Below are 6595 nucleotides of genomic sequence, written 5' to 3'. Positions count from 1 at the left end.
ATATTATTCTCTCTCTTACTTTTCTTTCTCTCCACTTTAACTATTTATTATCATTTTTCCAAAATGATGGATAAAATGGAGTAGCCCTATTTATTGATATTTTAAAATTCAAATTTTAAATTTAATTTATAAAATTAAATTTAATATTGATAATACAAAAATAAAGTGAAGGATGGCAAATGGAAGAAAAAGATAATTTTGAAATAATATCATATTTATTTCATCATTGAAATAATATCATATTGAAACAGTTAAAATGTGAAAAGATGAAATTGCTCTGCAGCCCAAAAGGGCATTATCGGAAGAAAACAGTGCCAGAGGATCAATTTTGAAATAAACCTTTAGTCCATGGACTATTTTATACTCCCTCCGTATTCAAAAAATAGAACATTTAAAACGACATGAGTTTTCATGCACAATTGATAAAGTAAGAGAGAAGAAAAGAAAAATGAGTAAAATAAGAGAGAGAAAGAGAACAAATAGTGAAAGTAGAGTTAGTAGATTGTGGGGTCCATGTCCTAAAATAGAAATATTCTAAAATTTCTATTTTTAAAGAACGGCCCAAATTGGAAATAGTTATTATTTTTAAAAAACAGAGGGAGTAGTTCACTCTAATAAAAAAAAACTCTTAAAAACACAAATAACATAATATATGAAAATTATTATTTTAAAATTCCAAACTTGAATTTTAGAATATATAGCCACTACCATCAATACAAAAATAACATATTTTTGTGTCCGCCTCACTCTACTACTATAATAGAATGGATAATTAACCATTTCAAATGATAAATAATAATAATAATAATAATAATAATAATAATAATAATAATAATAATAATAATAATAATAATAATAATAATAATAATATAATAATAATAATAATAATAATAATAATAATAATAATAATAATAGTGGTAGTAATAATTTTGACGGATTTAATGTTTTTAACGTTCAAATGACTTGGTAAAATTTACTTAAAATTCTAAATTAAAATTGGGACAATTATGATTTCAGTTAGCTGATTACTAATAGACAATTATTTTTCATTTCTAAATCGGGAAAATTTACTTAAGTTTTGTAATATTCGAAAACGAGATGTAGCCTTTTTTTTCTAGGATTGAATGTAGCTCACGGAATGCTAATGTACAGTAGTACTAATTTTACCCCAAAAAACACAAGATTTCTACCAAACAATAAAGCTTCCTTTAATTATACATGTAACCAATGCTTGTGATAATAAAAAAAATCACGCAGCTAAATAAAGTTGTTCTAAATTAATGTTTATGTTACAGAAACATTAACTTAGAACAACTTTATTTAATTTCACGTACATTTCTATCATGACGAGTACTTATCGCCTTAAAACTTTTTGTCCGTGAAAAATAATAGTACCTATTTTTTCTTCATTTTAACTCTTTCTAAAAAATTATGAAAAATATATATATTAATAAATATAATCTTATATATACGTGGTAATGATTATACAAAATCCATGGTTTGACTCATGATTATGTACCTACCACTTACAAATCGATATCATTTCTCACACTATTTCTTTATTCTAATTATTTCTTGTCACACCAACTTCTTTGACTTCTAATTAAGTAGGGCGTGCTTATTTGTTCTTAATTGCTTCATCAATAAAATATCCTGGACCACAACTATATAATAATTGATATGTTTTGATAAATTTACATGTAGATATTACATGTATAAATCATACATGTATATATTATATATATTGTCGTGAATTGTGAAATGTAAAATGCCTAGAAATTGAATCTGAACGCAATAATTTTTATTGTTAAGGTGTTTTATCCTACAAAAAAATTTCCTATTTAGTGACGGAATAATCAGTCACTAATCAACGAATTTCGTCACTGAGCAGAGTTAGTGACAATAGTCCGTCACTAAAGTTACTAACTCACCCAATGACGGAAAACATAAGGCGGCTGCCTTGTTAAGGCGTTGTAGTGACGGACAATCTTTCACTAATTAGTCGTCTATTCCGTCACTACTACTGTGAATCAACCGCCGTCACTAATTCCCTTACTAATTAGCGTTTTTTCTTTTGTAGTAAGAGATATTAACGTAAAAGGTAAAAATGCAATATAAACTCCGAGTATAAATAAGAACAATTATTACTTTTGTTGTTAGTTAACATCATACCAAATTTATGGTGGATAATTATGCGTACATACTCAATTAGTCATTTTGTCAACACACGCGCGCTGTATTTAAGCTACTAATATTAGCACACAATAATTTATAGGAGTATTGTTTTACAAAATTATAATTTTCTAAAATTCCATGAGCTCCATATTATAAGTACCACAAACAAAATAAATGCAACTTCTGTGTTACGATTAATTACAACAAATTAATTCAACTAGAATTCAATAGTAGATTAGTAGTATAACCTTATTAATCTTATACCGAGTACTATTTTTTACATTGTTGATTTCATGATGTCTTAAAGCTTGAGTATGATGGATGTGGAGGTCCAATTCCATTGCTCGCAGCTTTGATTTAGTAAATCAAACTTATGTAGTGGAATATTGTGTAAATGAAGTTGACTCTCGTGGATTTGAATTTGCCAAACAGCTTTGATTTACTGAAAAACATAATCAAATGCAAAATGTAACTTTTTACTATTTAAAAAACGAATCTAAACGCTATTGATATATTAGATGGACGTATTTGTTTAATGTTTTGAGCCTCATAAGCCATGGTGTTTGATATGGTGATATGTAGTAGATATCATATTGAATTAATTGATATAAATATAGTATACAAATTTTATAATATTATCGTCGATCGGTTCCACAATCTTGTAAACTAACTTCATTAATATTCTTTGTTTGACACTTTGACGTACATGCATGTTTAGATATTATATACTTTAGAGTATTATCTTAATTTTCAAAGATTTTTGAAAAATAAAGATTTTTGTTTATTTGAGAGAGATTGAATTTAAAATCATATATTTATTCAATACAACTTTTTTTTTGCATTTCCTCTGTTTGAAATGTCACCTTTCCATGCATGAAACGGGACAAAAAAAAGAATTCGAAAACACAATGATGGCATCTTGTGAATTATATATCGTTAATTATTATGTCGTAGAAAGTGCAATTATTGAAAACAAAAATCTTTATCTGTTTAGTTTCTAGCCCTACTTTATTTTGACTGGTATTACCTTTTTCATTTCTCCCTACATTATCATATACTCAGGAGTATAATTTTTACACCAGGACGTGCCTTTATCTTTAATTTAATTATTTCAAGCAATGCGACTGATAACAAATTAAATGTGTACATAGTCTCGCTAATAGGTAGGATTAGATATATTTAGTTAAAATTTATGATTTCTTTTAATCGACTCAAAAAACGATTATTCAATATATATATTTAAATTATTAGTGAGGTTATTTGTCTTGCTCAGCTCAATCGAGGTATAATCAAGATCAAATAAAACTTTATTGATATAGATCTCCAAGCTCGCAAAATTAAAAAGTTCGATCAAATATACTACATATAAATTGGGACGTGCAAACATTTTAGCCTATTTCACAATTTAACTAGCTAGTGTCTAGTGATAAATTGTTGCTAAATCAACCTTAACGAATAAAAAACGAATTAAGACCAGGAAAAAAAGAAGACGCTTTCAAACTAAACTAGTACTATTATGGAATTTACATGAACCAAGTTACAACCTATTCATTTGGATATCCGTTTACGACTAAAGTCGTACGATACCACTGATGTGCGTATCCATACGTGTATATTAATGATGTCATTTTTCTATTATTATCTTTGCAAAAATAATTTCGTGTTAGTATTATCTTTCGCACCAATAAATACCTTGTGATCTCTCTCTTTTTCTCTAAACCCTACAATGCTGCACCTTTGACTGATATGAAACCCCACAAGCAAAAATCATCATTACACATACATCAAAGAAACCCTTTTTTTGCATGAATTTAGTTTTATGTGTGTTGTTTGTGTGTTAAAGTGTGTGTTTTCCTCTTCTTTCTTTTTAAAAAGGGGTTTGAATGATTGTGATTTCTACCTGCAACATTTTGTAAACCTTTTTTTGACCCATTTTTGCCCTTTGATCACCAATTTTCTCGACTATATATAGTCTTGTGTGTTTAAAGTTTAAACTACAAGAGCACCACTCACTCTCTCACACACACACACTATCACTCTCTCTAGATCTTTCTCTTTCTCTCTCACACACACAATATAACAATTCAACTAGTAGTAGTATTACATGCATGTAGAGCTAGCTAGTTTGCAATTTTGAATTGTCTCCCTCACACGCACTTACAAGAAGTTGCTAGTATTGAAGCAAATCAAGTGGTGTGATGTATACATATCTCCCTCTCTCTATATATTGTACTTATAAAATGCTAGCAAATTTGTAGTATTTCATGAACGAATTTGTATATACACGTACTGGCGTACTGCATATATGCCTGGCTCCCTGTATGCCATCTGCAGAGGTTGTCGAAGAAAATCGACGGCCCTTCGTAGATGGCGTATGAGGAGCCAAGCATGCATCCGTACATAGTATATGTGCTCACTTAAACTATATATGAATCTTTTGAAACAAAAATTAAATAGTAGATCTTATTAGATCGAATACTAGGAAGGTTTGTTTGCGAAATAGGAGTTAGATTACTAATTTATGCAAGTGAAGTCCCATTCACATTTATTTTTTGGCGTGACACATTTTCAAATTTTTATTTATATTTGATTTTAATTTTAATTTTAATTTTAATTTTAATTTTATATCAGATACATGTGACTATTTTTTGGCACTTAATTTCAAGTTTTCATATTAAAATAGAAAATTACCATTTGATTGGGGCTTAAAATTTTTTAAGCTTCAACTTCAATTTGTAAGCTTCTTGTTGCTAGTTCATTTGTCCCGTGTGTAGATACTAAATTCGCTGTATAAAATAACTATTGTTGTCTACTGAACTTTAAAAAATAAAGGATTCAAGTGATGAGTTTAATTTTTTTGTAGCACATCAGATTCAACAATTTTATATATTTGAGAATAAATCACCCCTAAATATTGTATGTATGAAAAATACACGATGAGTATAATTAAGATGTTTCGAGTTCGAATATCTTCATTACGTATAATTAAAGGAAGAATGTATGTTGCAGCAAAAGGCGATTTCGTCGCCTTGGCTGCCCCACACTCCGGCCCGACATCATGTGAGGGGGTTCAATCAGGGTACGCAGTAGCCCGTTAAGGGGGAGGCCTTAACCCACTAGCTGCCAGAAGCCCATCTCCCAAGGCCTCACACTTGTGTACTATTTCTCTAATTGGGCTAAAAGGATGAATCACGTGCCACAAGGGCTCCCCACATTCCGACCCGACAAGACATCTGAAAGGATGTAAATCAGGTTCTCAGCGGCCCACTCAAGGGGAGGTTAGTTGCCCACGAACCTTAGCCCACCCTCAAGGCTCATAATGGGCACGTGAAATGTTACTCCAAACCTACAGGCTCGGGGACCATGAATAGCTGGTTACATGAAGGAAATGAACCAAGTTTACTTCAGCCTCAAAATCAGGGGTAAATAGTATTACTTCAAATTTCAAATTGTACTAAATTCTATCATGTTTCGGTTTTTAAAATGTCGATGTGGCTCGTTTGATGCCAATGTGTAGCAGAGTTGGAAAATGGATGCTTATCGCTTTTGGCCAAAATATGATTGTTTGGGGAGTATTTAAACAAGGACAATTGGTCAATAAAGTCATCAACTTGGGGCTAAAATATGTTTTTTTTCTTAAACATTCAAACTGGTTTGTAATATTATAACTTTAGCGGATTATGTCAATTCCTCAATTCAAGGCAACTCTTTTTTCTAATGTAATTTACACAGTCGTGTCATCTCTGACATTATATGTGGAAACTTTGATAACTAAACAAAACGACGTCATTTGTGGTGTTAAATGGCGTCATTTTGTTTACCATTTGTACAATTTACATAATTGATTTAGCATTGCTTCATTCGAATGATCCATTGTTTCAGTTCGCGGATTCTTCTTCTTCTTCCACTTCCATTGTTGAAGCTCAATTCTTTCATTCAATTTAACCATGCATGAGCTAGTTCTGAAGTAAATTCGAAATTTAACTCAACTTGTTCGATCGATCATGGCTTAATTATGTTGTTTTATCACATTACAACCTTGTTCTTGTTTAACATTTCTTACAACTTTGTTGCATTTGCTAAAAGTTTGAGATGCATTTTTTTAGTTTTTTTTATTTCGGACTCTCAAACCGTCATTTCACTTGAAAATGAGATATATTGGTTGGAAAAAAAGTGAGAATATCAAATCTTATTTGACGAACAAAATCTAATTGCGTTGGTTTAGCCTATCGAATTTATCAAATACTCCATGAATAGATACTCCCTCGTCCGCAGATAGTAGTCTCGTTTTTCCATTTTAATCCGTCCGCAAATAGGAGTCCCGGTTCACATTTACCATAAATGGTACTAGGATCTCACGCTCCACTAACTCATTCAACTCACATTTCATTTAAAACTGATATATACAAGTGAGACTTAT

General features: G+C 30.4%; 1 long non-coding RNA gene across 1 annotated transcript; it reads left to right on the top strand.

Moving 5' to 3' along the window:
- Positions 1 to 4186: 4186 nt before the first annotated feature.
- Positions 4187 to 5798, top strand: LOC121760979. Its single transcript, XR_006041884.1, has 2 exons — positions 4187 to 4375; positions 5185 to 5798. It is a non-coding gene; the product is annotated as an uncharacterized LOC121760979 (long non-coding RNA).
- Positions 5799 to 6595: the final 797 nt, after the last annotated feature.

Source organism: Salvia splendens, chromosome 13, assembly GCF_004379255.2.
Source record: "Salvia splendens isolate huo1 chromosome 13, SspV2, whole genome shotgun sequence".
In the NCBI taxonomy this organism is placed as follows: domain Eukaryota; kingdom Viridiplantae; phylum Streptophyta; class Magnoliopsida; order Lamiales; family Lamiaceae; genus Salvia; species Salvia splendens.
Note: the sequence above shows the minus strand (reverse complement) of the source record. Positions and strands in the feature narration are given on the sequence as shown.